Here is an 18,450-nt window from a genome sequence, read left to right on the forward strand (position 1 = left end):
AGCAACTGGGACAGAACCGGCACCCCAGCCGGGACTAGAACCCGGGATGCCGGCGCAACAGGCGGAGGATTAGCCTAGTGAGCCGTGGCACTGGCCAGCAGCAGCGTTTTAAAGGAACCCTTGCTTAGTGAATGGATTCGGAAGACGACTTCTGTCTCATATGCACTAATCTCTGCCAAAAAAAATACAGCCAAAAGAACAAAGAGAAAAAGCAGAAGCAAGTAGAAGGAAGAAAACTATAAGGGTTGGAGCAGAGATTAACAACAGAAGAGAATAGAAAAACAATAGATAGGGCATAGCAGGTAAAGCTGCAGCCTGCAGTGCCCACATCCCATATGGGTGCTGGTTCGAGTCCCAGCTGCTCCACTTCTGATCCAGCTCTCTGCTATGGCTGGGAAAGCAGTGGAAGATGGCCCAAGTCCTTGGGCCCCTGCACCAGTGTGGAAGACCCGGAAGAAGCTCCTGGCTCCTGGCTTCACATTGGCCCAGCTCTGGCCATTGAGGCCATTTGGGGAATGAAACAGCGGATGGAAGACCTTTTTTTCTGTCTCTCCCTCTCTGTCTATAACTCCGCCTCTCAAATTGTAGAGGAAATACGTGGAAAACCCAGAAGAAGCTCCAAGTTCCAGGCTTCAGACTGGCCCAGCTCTGGTTGTTCCGGCCATTTGGGAAGTGAACCAATGGATGAAGACCTCTTTCTCTTTCATTCCCCACCTCCTTTTTCTTTGCCTCTGCCTCTCTGTAACTCTGCCTTTCAAATAAATAAATAAATCTTAAAAAAAAAAAAAAAGATAAAATCAATGAACTCAAAAGTTGATTCTTGGGGTAGGTATTTGACCTTGTAGTTAAGACACCCATAGCCCACGTTCGAGTGCCTGGGTTCAGTACCCAGCTCTGACTCCTGCTAATGCACAGCCTGGGAGGCAACAGCAATGGCAGCAGGGAGTGCTTGAGTTCCTGCCACCCAGGTGGGCGACTAGGCCTGCGTTCAGCCTCGTCCAAGGGGTGTTGCAGGCATCTGGGGAGGGACTCAGCAGTGGCCAGCTCCCTCTCTCTGCTCTGAGCTTCTTGTCTCTCTGCCTCTCAGAGCTATTTTTGAAAGTTGATTCTTTAAAAATAACAACAAAATTGACAGAACTTTAGCGAAACTGACCAAGTAAAAAAACAGAGAACAGTTGATTACTAAAATCAGGAACAAAAGAAAAGTCATTTCTACTGACCTTACAGAAGCAAACAGAATTGCAATAGAGTACTATGAACAACTGAGAACCAACAAATTAGATAACTTCAATGTAATGGACACATTCCTGGAAAGACACAAACTATCAAATCTGACTCAGGAAAAAGAAAAATAGAAAGGAAACAAAAAAAAAAAAAAGGAAAATCTGAGTATATAACAAGTAAAAAGACTGAATTAACAGTTAAAACAAAACTACCCATAAAGAAAAGTCCAGGCTTCGAGACCGGAGCTGTGGCACAGTGGGTTACCACCCTCACCTGAAGCGCCAGCATCCCATATGGGCACAGGTTCTAGTCCCAGCTGCTCCTCTTCCGATCCTACTCTCTGCTATGGCCTGGGAAAGCAGTAGAAGATGGCTCAGGTCCTTGGGCCCCTGCACCCACGTGGGAGACCCGGAGGAAGCTCCTGGCTCCTGGCTTCAGATCGGCGCAGCTCCGGCCATTGCAGCCATCTGGGGAGTGAACCAGCAGATGGAAGACCTCTCTCTCTGTCTCTACCTCTCTCTGTAACTCTGTCTTTCAAATAAATAAAAATAAATCTTTAAAAAAAAAAAAGGTCAGGCTTCACTGGCGAATTCTACCAAGCATTTAAACAAGAAAGAATACCATGATGGTTATTATTTTATCATGATATTAATCAAAAAATCAACAGAATTATCATAAAATCTAGAAATTCCACTTCCGGATATATATCCAATTAAACTGAGAGTGTGCTCTCAAAGATCTACTTCATGTCCACGGCTGCCTAATGCCCAACAGCCAAAAGGTGACAGCACCTTCCGTTAGTCTGCTCAGTGCCACTATAACAGAACACCCGAGACCGGGTGGTTTATGAAGCACAGAGGTATTATTTCTCACAGCTATGCAGGCTGAAGAGCCCAAGATCGAGGGGACAGAATCTGATGAGGGCCTTCTCGCTGTGTCTACCCATGGTGGAAGGCAAAAAGGCAAGAGAATGAACTTGTGATAAGGAACCCACTCCTGCAGTAACATTACTTCATTGGCAAGGACGGAGCCCTCGTGACCTGATCACCGCTCAGACGTCCCACTTCTCAACACTGGGGATTCGGTTTCCAATGCACGGTCTGTGGAGCACACGCTAACACTACAGCACGACCCAAGCATCCATCAAAGGGTGAGCGGATAAAGGAAAAGTGACGACCACATAGGGTGGAGTGTCACTCAGCCTCAGGAAGGGAGGAAGTGCTGTTGCAGGCTCTAACATGCATGATCTTTGAGGCCACTACGCTAATGTGAAATAAAGTCACAGAAAGACAAATACTGCATGATTCACTTGCATGAGGTCATTAGAGCAGTCAAAATCATAAAAACAAAAAACAGAGCAGTGGTTTCCAGGGGCTGGGGGCGGGGGATTCGGGGAGTTGCTTCATGGACGTGGAGTTTCTGTTTTGCAAGATGAACTATTTTGGAGATTGGTTGCAAAACAATGTGAATATACTTACAAGTGAATTGTGTATATATGTATGTATGTATATGTATAAAAGATTTATTTATTTGACAAGCAAAGTGAAAAAGAGGGTTGGGGCGGAAAGAACGGGAGAGAGAGACCTTCTGTCTGCCAGCTCGCTTCCCAAATGTCTGCAACAGCCAGGTCTGGGCCAGGCCCAAGCCAGGAGCCTGGAATTCCTCCTGAAAAGGTGACAGGGACACAACTACTTGAGCCATTCTCAACTGCCTTCCCATGGAGCTGGCATTGTGGCATGGTGGGTAAAGCCGCAACCTGCGACACTGGCATCCCATATGGGCACCAGTTCAAGCCCCAGCTGCTCCACTTCTGATCCAGCTCCCTGGTAGTGTACCTGGGAAAGCAGTGGAAGATGTCTCAAGTGCTTGGGTCCCTGCACCCACACAGGGAGACCCAGATGAAGGTCCTGGCTCCTGATTTCAGACCAGCCTAGCATCTCTGGCCATTTCATGAGCCAGCACATGGTAGAGTTCTCTCTCCCTCTCTGCTTCTCCTTCTTTCTCTCTGTAAACTCTGCCTTTCAAATAAATAAATCTTAAAAAGAAATGCCTTCTTATTCACATTAGTAGGAAGTTAGATTGGAAGCAGAGTAGCCAGGACTCAAATCAGCACTCCAATGTGGGGTGGCAGGCTTCCCAAGTTAAGTATAACTTGCTGTGCCACAGTGCTTGCCCTTGAACTGAATATTTAAAATAGTTAAGAAGGAAAGGGCATTTGGTATAATGGTTAAGATGTTGCTTGGGACACTTACATGCCATATCAGAATGCATGAGTTTGAGTCCCAGATCCACTCTTTTTTTTTTTAAAGATTTATTTTATTTATTTGAAAGACAGTGATAGGGAGAAGTAGAGACAGAGAGAGAGAGAGAGAGTGGTCTTCCATCCACTGGTTCACTCCCCAAATGGTTGTAGCGACTGGGGCTGAGCCAATCTGAAGCCAGGTACCAGGAGCTTCGTCCAGGTCTCCCATGTGGGAGCAGGGGCCCAAGGACTTGGGCCATCCTCTAGTGCTTTCCCAGGCACAAAAGCAGAGGGCTGGATCGGAAGTGGAGCAGCGGGGGAGTCAAACTGGCGCCCATATAATGCCAGTGCTGCAGGTCGGGGCTTTAATCCACTGCACCACAGCACTGGCCCCCAGATCCACTCTTAATTCCAGCTTCCTACTAATGTACACCCTGGGAGATAGCAGAGGGTTCAAGTTATTGAATCCCTAACAGCCACATAGGAGACCCAGGCAGGGTTCACTCTCAGATATTGACGGCAGTGAGAGAGTGAACCAGCAAATGAGAGATCTCTCTCCTTTTCCAAAAAAATAAAAATTTTAAAAATAGTTAAGATAGAAATGTTTAAGCGTTATGTGTATTTAACCACAATTAAAAATAAAAAAGAAGAGCGCCGCGGCTCACTAGACTAATCCTCTGCCTTGCGGTGCCAGCACACCGGGTTCTAGTCCCGGTCAGGGCACCGGATTCTGTCCCAATTGCCCCCCTTCCAGGCCAGCTCTCTGCTGTGGCCAGGGAGTGCAGTGGAGGATGGCCCAAGTGCTTGGGCCCTGCACCCACAAGGGAGACCAGGAAAAGCACCTGGCTCCTGGCTCCTGGCTCCTGCCATCGGATCAGCGCGGTGCGCCGGCCGCAGCGCACCAGCCGTGGCGGCCATTGGAGGGTGAACCAACGGCAAAGGAAGATCTTTCTCTCTGTCTCTCTCTCTCACTGTCCACTCTGCCTGTCAAAAAATAAATAAATAAATAAATATAAAAAAATAAAAAAGAAGAGAATGAAACATTTCTCAATTCATTCTAGGAGGATACCAAAACCAAAGAGATCACAAGACAACTGCAGATTAATACCTTTCATACATAAGATGCACAAATCCTCAACAGAGTGTGAGCAAATAGAAATTTAGCAATATGTAAAAACAATTACACACCATGACCAAGTGGAATTCAATTGATAAAATATAGACATTAATAAAATGACAGGCAAAGCCACAGAATCATCTCATTAGATACAGAAAAAGCATTTGACAAAGTTCAACATCTTTTCATGATTTAAAAAAAAAAGAAAAGAAAAAGAAAAACACTCAAAAAACTCGTAGTAAAAAGTAATTTCCTGGGCCAGAGTTGTACATAACAGGTTAAGCCGCTGCCTGCAGTGCTGGCCTCCCATAGGGCCGCCAGTTTGTGTCCCAGCTCCTCACTTTTGATCCAGCTCCCTGCTTAGTGCCTGGGAGAGCAGTGGAAGATGGCCCAGTCCTTGGGTCCCTACACCCATGTGGGAGACCTGGAAGAATCTCCTGGCTCCTGGCTTCAGCCTGGCCCATCCCCAGCTATTGTGGCCATTTGGTGAGTGAATCAGCAGATAGAAGATATCTCTCTCTCTCTTTCTTTCTGTAACTCTTTCAAATAAATAAATATTTATTTGGAGGAGGAGTTAATTTTCTCAACCTAATAGGCAGCATCTACAAAAACCTCAAAGTTGACATCACATTTAATGGGGAAAGACTGGATGATTTCCCCCTAAGATGAGGAACAAGACAGGATATTTGTCTTCCTCATTTCTGGTCAACATTGAGAAGGATGTTCTAGCCTGGGTAATTAAGCAAGAATTAGAAATAATTAGACTCCCAGGTTGGAAAGGAAGAAGTAAAACCACCCTGTCAGTCGATGGTATGATCTTGCATTTAGGAAAATGCTAAGGAATTCACTAAAAAACCCGTTAGAACTAATAAACATGTTCGGGAAGATTGGAGATTACATGATCAGTATATACCATAAACTGGTTTCTTTACAGGAGTGATGAGCAAACCAAAAAGGAAATGAAGCGAGCAACCGCGCCGTGGGAGTGCAGGTGCAGCCCAAGGCTCCCGTGGCTCTCTACACCTGGACGCCCGAAGATGGAAAGAAAGCAGAAGCAAGCTGACGCTGGGCAAGCAGGAGGCGATCGGAGGCTGGGGAGAAGGGGGTGCCCGGATGAGTGTGGGTCGGAGAGCCAAACTGGCCATCTCCCCGGACCGTGCCCAGTGCCACCGGCTTTGGCGGAGCTTCTAAGACCGGAGCGTCTGGGACGACCCCGTCCCCTCCCTCAGCTCAGGTTCTTGGGTCTGCCGCGGAGGCGCGTGGCGCTCCCACCGCGCGCGCACGGGTCCCTCGGTGCGTTTCCTGCGGCTGCACTCCGCCCTCACACAAACTGACTGAAGGCGCCCTGCCACTCGGCTTTGCTTCTCACGGCCCCACTTCCTCTTCCCCTCCTCCCCGCGCGCTCACCCGAACCACACGCTATAGACCCCAAGGGGCTTGCTTTGGGGCTAAAATGCCGTTTCAAGTCTTGGGCCTAGGTTTCCAGGGAAGATGTGGCAGGGAATTAACAGCACAAGCCCTGGATTCCTGCGGCAGAAATCTGTGTGTTATTTTTCTTTTGTGAGATGTGCACCTCTTGTGTATCGAGCCCTGCTGAGGGCTGAGTGAGTGTCCGGCGGTGGTGAACAGCCCTGCCCAGCTGAGGGGTCGCGAGAGCCTTTGCCGCCACAGCCCCAGCCCAGCCTGCCCCAAGCCCTCTGCCTCTGACAGCAGATCACCTGTCCCTGCGCTGCTGGCCACTGCAGGTGCCGGTCCCTGGGCCAGCAGGGACCACTGCCGCCTCCTTCTTCGCGACCTGGCCTGCTCCTCCCCCACCCGCCCCCCCGCCATCCTGATTTTCCTAGTGGATTTTCAGGACTTTGACAACCTCCTAACTACCCAGACCCCGCTACTTGCGAAATTTTAAGAAACTACCGGAAAGTTTAAATTGAAGGTGCTATCTGTGGCCCTCACGACACTTCCTTGTGCGTGCTCTTGACAAAGCGATGCTGCTCATCGCGGCTTCAGCCTGCAGCGGCGTTTGATGCTTGTCTGTCTCCACTGATCTCAGCCTTTCCCGCGCTCCTGGGTGGTGATTTGGTGAGACAAACTGTTGCTGCCTCCACCACCACCACTCTGGCACCACATATGAGTTTCGAGTTTTATTACTGCAATAAAGTGCTTTATGCTGGTTTTTCTCAAAAAAAAAAAAAAAGACAACTCCATTTACAATTGCATCAGAAAGAATAAATACTTAGGAATAACTAACAAAGGAAGGGTAAGACATGTACATAGAAAACTACAAAATATCAAAGAAATTAAAAGGAGACCTGAAGAAATGGAAAGACATCCTATGTTCATGGATCAGGAAGCATGGTTAAAATGGAAATATTCCTCAAATTGATCTATAGATTCAACACAATCCTAATTAAAATCCCAGCTGACTTTGCAGAAATTGGCAGACTAATCCTAAAATTCACATAGAAATTTAAGAAACCCAGAATAGTCAAAAGAGATTTTTTAAAAAATATTTATTTATTTATTTATTTATAGACAGACACATAGAGCTCTCATCTACTGGTTTACTCACCAAATGCCTGCAGTGGCCCTGAGCCAGGGTCAAAGCCAGGAGGCAGGAATTCAATCCAGTCTGCCACACGGTGGCAGGAGTCCAATTACTTAAGGTATCACCTTTACATCCCAGTATTTTCCAATTTCAAAAATCACTACAAAGATACAGTAATCAAGACAATGTGGTGCTGGCAGAGGGACAAGACATAGATCACTGGGGTAGAATTCAGAGTCCACAAATAAGTGCTCAAATGTATTGTCTGTTGATTTGTTTTTAATTTTTAAAAAGTACTTAATTTATTTGACAGGGAGAAAGGAAGAGAGGGAGAGAAACAGATATACAAATAGCGATCTCTCATCTGCTGGTTCACTCCTCAAATGCCCACAATGCTTGGGGCTAGTCTGAGGCCAAAGCTGGGGACTGGGAATTTTTTTTTTTTTTTTTTTTTTTTTTACAGGCAGAGTGGACAGTGAGAGAGAGACAGAGAGAAAGGTCTTCCTTTGCTGTTGGTTCACCCTCCAATGGCCGCCGCGGCCGGCGCGCTGCGGCCGGCACACTGCGCTGATCCGATGGCAGGAGCCAGGTACTTATCCTGGTCGCCCATGGGGTGCAGGGCCCAAGGACTTGGGCCATCCTCCACTGCACTCCCTGGCCACAGCAGAGAGCTGGCCTGGAAGGGGGGCAACCTGGACAGAATCTGGCGCCCCGACCGGGAATAAAACCCAGTGTGCCGGCACCGCAAGGCGGAGGATTAGCCTAGTGAGCCATGGCGCCGGCAGGGACTGGGAATTTAGTCAGTGTCTCGTACAAGGGTGACAGGCACCCAATTACTTGAGCCATCACCACTGACTCCCAGGGTCTGCAATAGCAGGAAGCTGGAGTCAGGAACTGGGGCCAGGAATCAAATCCGGGTACTCAGATGTGAGATGTGAGTGTCTTAACTGCTAGGCTAAACCCTGTCTCCCATCAGCTGATTTTTGACAAAGTCCAAGGGCTTTTGAGGGGAAAAGAACAGCCTTCTCAAAAAGGGCTGCTGAGAAACTGGATATTAATTATGCAAAAATACGTAAATAACCTTCTAACTCAAAATTGATCACAGACTTGAATATGGGGCAGTATTTGGCCCAGCAATTCAAACTGCCAGTTAGGACACCAGCACCTCATGTAAGAGTACCTTGGTTTGACTCCCAGCTCTAGCTCCTGACCCACGCTCCCTGCCAAGGCAGACTTAGCAGTCACTAGGTGATGGTTCAAGTAGTTGGGTGCCTGCTCTCCACAGGAGACCTGGGTTGAATTTCCTGCTCCTGGCATTGGCTTGGCCCAGCCCTGTCTGTTGTGGGCATGTGTGGAGTGAACCAGTGAATGGGAGTTTGCTGTCTCTTTGCCTCTCAAATAATAAATAAATAAATACTGATCTTAAAAAAAATAAAGACTCAAATATAAGACCTAGGGGCCAGTGCTGTGCCATAGTGGGTAAAGCCACTGCCTGCAGTGCCAGCATCCCATATGGGCGCTGGTTCTAGTCCCTGCTGCTCCACTTCCGATCCAGCTCTCTACTATGGTCTGAAAAAGCAGTAGAAGATGGTCCAAGTCCTTGGGCCCCTGCACCTGCGTGGGAAGACCCAGAGGAAACTCCTGGCTCTTGGCTTCAGATGGGCGCAGCTCTGGCTGTTGCGGCCAATTGGGGAGTGAACCAGTGGATGGGAACACCTTTCTCTCTCTGCTTCTCATTCTCTCTCTGTGTAACTCTGACTTTCAAACAAATAAGTAAATCTTTAAAAAATATATAAGACCTAATCACTTTAAAAAATTTAAAGAGTAACCTAGGACTGAGCAATAGCTTCTTAGATATGACACCAAAGCACAAGCAAGAAAACAAACAAAAAAAAATGCATCAACTGAACTTCATCAAAGGACATCATCAAGAAAGTGAAAGGACAACCCAAATAATGGAAGAAAATATTTGCAAGCCAAATATCTGATAAGGGATTTATACCTGGAATAGATAAAGAATTCTTAAACTCAATAATGAGAATACAAATAACCCCATTTGAGAAATAATCAAAGGACCTGAATAGACATTTCTCCAGGCACAGGTAATTTAACTCTAAGGTTCGACTCAACTGAAACCTTTTTCCATCTAACTTTCATTCACTAGTCACAAGTATGACTTTGAAGTTTAATAGAATGGGAGCAGGTATTTGGCACAGCAGTAAGACTGTGCTTGGCAGCCTGGCATCCCCTATCAAAGTCCCTAGATTTGAGATTTGAGTTCTGGCTCCACTTCTGGTTCTGCGAATGTGGACCCTGGCAGGCAGCAGATGGTGGCTCAAGTATTCGGATCCCTGCCACCCATGTCAAGTTCCTGACTTTGGCCTCTGCTGTTGCAGGCATTAGGGGAATGGAAAGGGGGATGGAAGATATATCTGCCTGTCTTCTCCCCCCACCCCCAGTTCTGCCTTTCAAGTCATTTTTTAATTTGAAAAAGAAAAAAAAGAAATCTCTTGGAATAAGCATAATTTCTTTTCCACTTGATTGTCCTGATATCTGCAGAGAATTCCTTTTTTTTTTTTTTTTTTTTTTTTTTTGGACAGGCAGAGTTAGAGAGAGAGAGAGACAGAGAGAAAGGTCTTCCTTCCGTTGGTTCACCCCCCAGGTGGTCACTACGGTACGGATCTGAAGCCAGGAGGCAGGTGCTTATCCTGGTCTCCCATGGGGTGCAGGGCCCAAGCACCTGGGCCATCCTCCACTGCACTCCCTGGCCACAGCAGAGAGCTGGCCTGGAAGAGGGGCAACTGGGACAGAATCCGGCGCCCCAACCGGGACTAGAACCCGGGGTGCCGGCGCTGCAAGCGGAGGATTAGCCTAGTGAGCCGCGGCGCCGGCCGACAGTTACTTAAGAAGTTGTGAAGCTGACTTCCTTTCTCCGTGACCCGGCACAGCACCTCCCAGTTCCCAGGATGTGCTCCTCCAGATCTTCACACGGCCTCATGTGCGGCCTCTACAGAGGGGTCCCCCTTGCTACTCAGTCACTCTCCAGCTAGCCATCTCATTGGCTAGCACCTTCTCTATTTATTCTATCTGTTTACATGCTTAACCACCCCTCTCCCTCCTCCAGAATCCGAGTCCCTGGGGACTGGGAACCTGTCTCTCTTGTTTGTTCAGCTCCTAGTGGAACTGAGCAGTCAATGTGACCCAGATATTCTACTCCTAGGCACTACCCGAAAGAAAGGAAAATACTTCCTAACAAAAAGACATGCAGCACCCATGTACATAGCATCTTCTCTTTACATAATGGCAACAAACTGGAAACAATCAAAGTGTCCATAAACAGATGAATGGATAAATAAAATGCGATCCATCCATATGATAGAACACTACCAGCAAAATGAACTCCTGGCTGACACTGTGGCTCACTAGAAAACAGGTCAGTGGTCACTCAGGGTTTGGGGGGGGGGGGAGCTGCAGTGATAAAGAATCATTTGCATCTTTATGGATTTATTTATTTACTTATTTATTTGAGAGGCACAGTGACAGAGAGAGAGACAGAAGGAGAGATAGAGAGAGAGGTCTTCCATCTGCTGGTTCCCTCGCCAAATGGTCAGAGCTGGGTAGGAAGTGGAGTAGCCAGAACACAAACCAACCTAGAAGGTCCATTTGCATTCTTTTTCCCATATGGGAAATGTCAGAAATGAAGTATTCAATAAGACAATTAAAAAATACAGTGGAAAGCCTAAACAACAGACTTGGTGAGGCAGAAGAAAGCATATCCAATCTAGAAGATAGGCCTTTTAAAAAGTCTCAATCAGCCAAGAAAGACCAAAGACAGAGTTCGGGATCTATGGGATACCATCAAACAACCAAATATATGAGTCTTGGGAGTTCCTGAAGATATGGGGAAAAGAGGATGGCTTAGAAAATCTATGCAGTGCAGGGCTGGCACTGTAGCATAGCAGGTAGAGCTGCTGGCGGCAGTGCCAGCATCCCATATGGGCGCCAGTTCGGGCATTGGCTGCTCCACTTCTGATCCAGCTTTCTGCTATGGCCTGGAAGGGCAGTGGAGGATGGCTCAGGTCCTTGGACCCCTACACCCAGGTGGGGGACCCGGAAGAAGTTCCTGGCTCCTGGCTTCGGATTGGGCATAGCTCCAGCCATTGTGGCCAACTTGAGGGTGAACCAGGAGATGGAAGACCTCTCTCTCTCTCTCTCTCTCTCTCTGCCTGTCCTTCTCTCTCTGTGTAACTCTGACTTTCAAGTAAATAAATAAATCTTTTTAAAAAAAAAAGAAAGCAATAGAACTGGTAAGATAATTTGGTAGAGATGCAGGATAAAAAATCAACACACAAAAATCAACAGCATTCTCATACAACGACAACAATGTGGCTGAGAAACAACTTATATTTTAAAAAAAGAAAGAAAGAAAATCTATCCAGTGAAATAATAGCTGAAAATTCCTCCAGTGTGGAGAAAGATATGGACATTCAAATAGAAGAAGCACATAGAACACCAAGTAGGCATGAACAGGAAGTCCTCACCATGACATATTACAGTCAAACTTCCAAACTACAACATAAAAAAATACTAATTTTACAAGAGAAATGCCACATCACTTTATTAGAAAGTACTTTTACTTATTTTTTTAAAGTCAGAGTTGCAGAGAAAGAGGGAGAGACAGAGAGAAAGATTTTTTTTTCTTTTTTTTTTTTGACAGGCAGAGTGGACAGTGAGAGAGAGAGACACAGAGAGAAAGGTCTTCCTTTGCCGTTGGTTCACCCTCCAATGGCCGCCGCGGCTGGCGCGATGCGGCCGACGCACCACGCTGATCCGATGGCAGGAGCCAGGTATTTATCCTGGCCTCCCATGGGGTGCAGGGCCCAAGGACTTGGGCCATCCTCCACTGCACTCTCTGGCCACAGCAGAGAGCTGGCCTGGAAGAGGGGCAACCAGGACAGAATCCGGTGCCCAGACCGGGACTAGAACCTGCTGTGCCGGCGCCACAAGGCGGAGGATTAGCCTATTGAGCCACGGCGCCGGCCCGAGAAAGATCTTTCATCCACTGGTTCACTCCCCAAATGGTTGCAACGGCCAGGGCTGGGCCAGGTTGAAACCAGGAGCCAGGAGCTTCTTCTGCATCTCCCATGTGGGTGCAGTGTCCCAAGGACTTGGGCCATCTTTCGCAGCTTTCCCAGGTGCTTTAGCAGGGAGCTGGATCAGAAGTGGAGCAGCCAGGACACGAAATGCCACCCATATGGGATTCTGACACTGCAGGTAGCAGCTTTACCCACTGCACCACAATGCTGGAGCCTATGACCATCTTTAAAGGAAATTCCATCAGAGTGACAGAAGATTTCTCAATAGAAACCCTGCAGGCCAGGGAAGAATACAGAGATAGTCCAAGTCCTAAAAGAAAAACTGCCAACCCAGAATATTTTACCCAATGAAGCTCTCCATAAATGAAGGTGAAATAAAGAACTTAGCTGTGGCTCAGTAGGTTAATCCTCCGCCTGCGGCGCCAGCATTCGTTATAAGCACCGGTTCTAGTCTGGGCTGCTCCACTTCCCATCCAACTCTCTGCTATGGCCTGGGAAAGCAGTAGAAGATGGCCCAAGTCCTTGGGCCCCTGCACCCACGTGGGAGACCGGAAGAAGTTCCTGGCTTCGGATCAGCACAGCTCCAGCTGTTGCAGCCAATTGGAGAGTGAACCAATGGATGGAAGACCTCTCTCTCTCTCTCTTTCTCTCTCCCTCTCTCTCTCTGCCTCTCCTCTCTCTGTGTAACTGACTTTCAAATAAATAAATAAATCTTTAAAAAAAAAAAAAAAGACATCTCTCTCTCTAGCACTCTAGCTCTCCCTCTCTCTCTCTCTGTAACTCTGCCTTTCAAATAAATAAATAAATCTTTAAAAAAAAAAAAAAACTCCCAAGACAAACAAAAATTGAAAGAATCTGTTGTCATCTGGCCAGCCTTACAAATGATACTTAGGAATGTACTACACACAGAAACAAAGACAATCAGCACCATGAAAGAATGTGAAGGCAGAAAATCTCCTCACGAAAGAACAAAGCACTGTTTTAGACCCTATGAGCTTAATCTGCTTGTTAGATTCTTTTTTTTTTTTTTTTTTTTTTTTTTTTTGACAGGCAGAGTGGACAGTGAGAGAGAGAGACAGAGAGAAAGGTCTTCCTTTTACTGTTGGTTCACCCTCCAATGGCCGCCACAGCCGGCACGCTGCGGCCGGCGCACCGCGCTGATCCGATGGCAGGAGCCAGGAGCCAGGTACTTCTCCTGGTCTCCCATGGGGTGCAGGGCCCAAGCACCTGGGCCATCCTCCACTGCACTCCCTGGCCACAGCAGAGAGCTGGCCTGGAAGAGGGACAACCGGGACAGAATCCGGCGCCCCGACCGGGACTAGAACCCGGTGTGCTGGCGCCGCTAGGCGGAGGATTAGCCTAGTGAGCCACGGCGCCGGCCTAGATTCATTTTCTCCAGACTCGAAACAGTGAAATGCTAGATGGCCATGCACATGAAACCTCGGATGGAAGCAGTTTCTACAAGCTGGCACTGCGTCCCCCTGGAGAGGCCACCTCCTGCTGGAACCCTGTCTCGACTGCTGTTCCCTACTCCATCCCTACTCAGCTTGTAGGAACCAGAGCAGTCATCATCCTTTACCCCCTAGCAGAAGTTAGGGTCCATTCTTCTGGGGGAGGGAATGTGAGGAGTCAGACGGATCAAAAGGCAGTCAGATTGGTCCCAGTGGAAATCAAGGGTGCAAAATGCTTTCTTCACCCAAAAGTTACCTTTAGCAAGTCAAAAGCACCTGCCCCACTCCTTGGGAGCTTCCAATCTTATCATGATAGCAAGGGAATGGTGACTCCACCCTTCCGAGCTCCCAGTTTACTGCAATACAAATTAGGTCGGCGCCTTTCTCTCTGTGTCTCTCTCTCTCACTGTCCACTCTGCCTATCAAAAATTAAAAAAAAAAAAAAAAAAAATGAAAAAAAAGAGCCGGCGCCGTGGCTCACTAGGCTAATCCTCCACCTTGCGGCGCCGGCACACCGGGTTCTAGTCCCGGTTGGGGCGCCGGATTCTGTCCCGGTTGCCCCTCTTCCAGGCCAGCTCTCTGCTATGGCCAGGGAGTGCAGTGGAGGATGGCCCAGGTGCTTGGGCCCTGCACCCCATGGGAGACCAGGAAAAGCACCTGGATCCTGGCTCCTGCCATCGGATCAGCGCGGTGCGCTGGCTGCAGCGGCGGCCATTGGAGGGTGAACCAACGGCAAAGGAAGACCTTTCTCTCTGTGTCTCTCTCTCTCACTGTCCACTCTGCCTATCAAAAATTAAAAAAAAAAAAAAAAAGAAACAAATTAGGTCGGCGTTGGTGCTGTGGCGTAGCAGGTAAAGCTGCTTGCTGCCTGTGGTGCCAGTTTGAGTCTATTGCGGCCATCTAGGGAGTGAACCAGTGGATGGACGATCTCTTTCTCTGTCTCTCCCTCTCTATAACATTTCCAATTAAATAAATAAATAAATCTTTTTTTTTTTTTTTTTTTTTTTTGGATAGGCAGAGTGGATAGTGAGAGAGACAGAGAGAAAGGTCTTCCTTTTTGCCGTTGGTTCACCCTCCAATGGCCGCCACGGCCGGCGCACTGCGGCCGGCGCACTGCGCTGATCCGAAGGCAGGAGCCAGGTGCTTCTCCTGGTCTCCCATGGGGTGCAGGGCCCAAACACCTGGGCCATCCTCCACTGCACTCCCTGGCCACAGCAGAGAGCTGGCCTGGAAGAGGGACAACCGGGACAGAATCCGGCGCCCCGACCGGGACTAGAACCCGGTGTGCCGGCGCCGCTAGGCGGAGGATTAGCCTAGTGAGCCGCGGCGCCGGCGAGCACCCAGTTTTATAAAACAAATGTTAAAAGGTCTAAAGGGAGACGTAAAACCCAATACGATAATTACTGGTGACTTCAGCACCTCACTTTCATCAACAGTTAGATCAACCAGAAAAAAAAAAAAAAAAAACATCAACAAAGAAACAACAGAACTAACCTACACTACAGACCCAATGGACCTAGTAGGTATCTACAGAACAGTCCATCCCACAGCTGAAGAATACACATTCTTTCCATCAGTGTATGGAACATCCTCTAGAATAGATCATACACTAGGACATGAAACAAGTCTCTACAAATTCAAAAAAACTGAAATCATACCATGTATCTTTTCTGACCACAATGGAATGAATCTGGAAATTAGCAACAAAAGGAACTCTAGAAAATATACAAACACATGAATACTGAACATGCTCCTGAATGAACAGTGGGTCATAGAAGAAATAAAAAATAAAATCAAAACATTATTTGAAGTGAAGGAAAATGAAACATAGCATATCAAAACTTATAGGATACACCAAAAGCAGTGTTAGGAGGAAAATTCATAGCAATAAGTGCCTATATCAAAAAATTGGAAATGTACCAAAAAAAGATCCAATAATGCATTTCAAGGACCTGGAGAAACAAGAACAAACCAAACCCCAAACCAGTAGGAGGAAAGAAATCATAAATAGAGAAAAAATAAACAAAATAGAAATTAAAATCTATACAACAGATCATTAAAATGAAGAGCTGGTTTTATGAAAAAATAAAATTGAAAAACCACTGGTCCACAAAGACAGAAAAATAGACCAACAACCAAGACTGAGATTAAACCAACAATAAACAGCCAGGCTGGCGCTGTGGTGCAGTAGGTTAATCCTCCACCTGCGGGACTGGCATCCCATACGAGCGCCAGTTAGAATCCTGGCTGCCCCTCTTCCGATCCAGTTCTTTTATGGCCTGGGAAAGCAGTGGAAGATGGCCCAAGTTCTTGGGCCCCTAAACACCACATGAGAGAGAGACCCGGAAGAAACTCCTGGCTTTGGATTGGCACAGCTCCAGCCATTGTGGCCATTTGGGGAGTGAACCAGCAGATGGAAGACCTCTCACTCTCTCTACCTCTCCTTCTCTCTCTGTGTACTCTGCCTTTCAAATAAATAAATAAATATTTTTCTTCAAAAAAAAAAAAAAAAAAAAAAAACAAGGTGAAATACAAATGGCCAACAGACACACGAAAAAAATGCTCAGGATCACTAGCCATCAGGGAAATGCAAATAAAAACTATAATGAGGTTATCACCTCACTCCAATTAGAATGTCTGTCACCCAAAAATCAAAAAATAACAAATGCTGCCAAGGTTACGGAGAAAAAGGTACCCTAATACACTGTTGATATTGACACAAACTTGTACAACCATTTTGGAAAACAGTATGAACCTCAAAAAACTATTAGTTGATCTACCATATGACCCAGCTATCCCACTCCTGGGAATGAAATCAGTGTATGAAAGAGACCCGCAGTCCCATATTTACAGAAATGGAATCAACCTAGATGACTGGATAAAGAAAATGTGGGATATATACATATGATGGAATATTAGCCATAAAAGAGAATGAAATGCTGTTTTTTGCAACAAAATGGATGCGGCTGGAGATCATTATGCTAAGTGAAATAAGCCAGACCCAGAAAGACAAACATCATGTTTTCTCTGATTTGTGGAAGTTAATACAGAGTATGAAAATTGTGTTGATGTCATATAATTTGGTAGTTATAAATATTGCTCCACTGACTCATACCATGTAAATGACACTATACCCTTCCTTACCATGGTTAAAAAAAAAAAAAAAAAAAAAAAAAAAGTAATAAAGAAACAGAGAGAGTAGAACAGCAAGGACTCATGGGGTACTAGTAATGTTTTGCTCTTAATATGATGTTGGTTATGAGTGTGCTGACAGGACAGAAACTACTTTATTTGAACACTATTTACATTTCTTGATACATACACTGTATTTCAATAAATTTTTTAAAGTGGAAAAGAAGACATGAGTTCTAGGTCCAGCTTTCTCTTGGCTGCATAACTTCAGACAAGTCACTTGATATCTGAGCCTGTTTCTTCAACTGGAAATCATACATAGTATCACCTGCCCAATACAAAACAGTATTTTACTATCAAATGAAATAATCGTGTGAACATGGTTCCCCAAATGTTGTGCCAAGATATTCACACTATTTGTAATAATGCCAAAAGGAAATGACATTAATACCCAACAGAATGAGTAAAATAAAACATATTTGTATAAAAATTATATGGTCATCAAACTCATGTTTTCAAAAACATAACTAATGACACAGGAAAATGATTGTAACAATGATTTTAAAGAGAGGCCAAAGCCAGGAGCCAGGAGCTTCATCCAGATCTCCCATGTGTGTGGCAGGGCCCCATGCACTTGGGCCATCCTCTGCCGATTTTCCCAGGCACATTAGCAGGGAGTTGGATCAGAAGTGGAGCAGCTCGGAAATGAACCAGCACCCAATTGGAACTCCAGCGTCAAAGGTGGCAGATTTACCTGCTACACAAAGCTGGCCCAAATATTGCAATTTCTTAATCTCAGTAATGACAAAACAAGTGTGTTCATCTGGTAAAAATTCATGCTTCGCTCATATGAGTACTTTCTTGTACATGGGTTTTAGCTCAAGAAAAATATACTTTATTTATTTTATTTATTTGACAGATAGAGTTAGAGAGAGAGAGAGAGAGAGAGAGAGAGAGAAAGGTCTTCCTTCCGTTGGTTCACTCCCCAAAATGGCCGCCACGGCCGGAGCTGCGCTGATCCGAAGCCAGGAGCCAGATGCTTCTTCCTGGTCTCCCATGCGGGTGCAGGAACCCAAGCACTTGGGCCATCCTCCACTGCCTTCCCGGGCCACAGCAGAGAGCTGGACTGGAAGAGGAGCAACTGGGACTAGAACCTGGCGCCCATATGGAATGCTGGCACCGCGGGTGGAGGATTAACCAAGTGAGCCACGGCGCCGGCCCCAGAAAAACGTACTTTAATAAAAGCACAATTCTAGGGCCGGTGCTGTGGTGTAGCAGGTTAAGCTGCACCCGTGACACCACCATCCTATACTAGAGTACTGGTTCAATACCTGGCTGCTCCACTTCTACTCTAATTGCCCGCTAATGTGCCTGTGGAAGAGATGATGTCCCAAGTCCTTGGGCCTCTGCCATTCACAGGGGAGACCCAGATGGAGCTCCTGGGTCCTGGCTTCAGCCTGAACCAGCCCCATTGGCTGTGCCCATTTGGGGAGTGAACCAGCAGATGGAAGACCTCTGTCTCTGTCATTCCCTCTCTCTCTGTATTTCTGCCTTTAAAATAAATATTTTTTTAAAAAAAGCAGAATTCCAAATAATATACTAAGGTCATATTTTATTAAAAAAAATTTTTTTTTTGACAGAGT

This window comes from Oryctolagus cuniculus, chromosome 5 (genome assembly GCF_964237555.1).
Source record: "Oryctolagus cuniculus chromosome 5, mOryCun1.1, whole genome shotgun sequence".
In the NCBI taxonomy this organism is placed as follows: Eukaryota; Metazoa; Chordata; class Mammalia; order Lagomorpha; family Leporidae; genus Oryctolagus; species Oryctolagus cuniculus.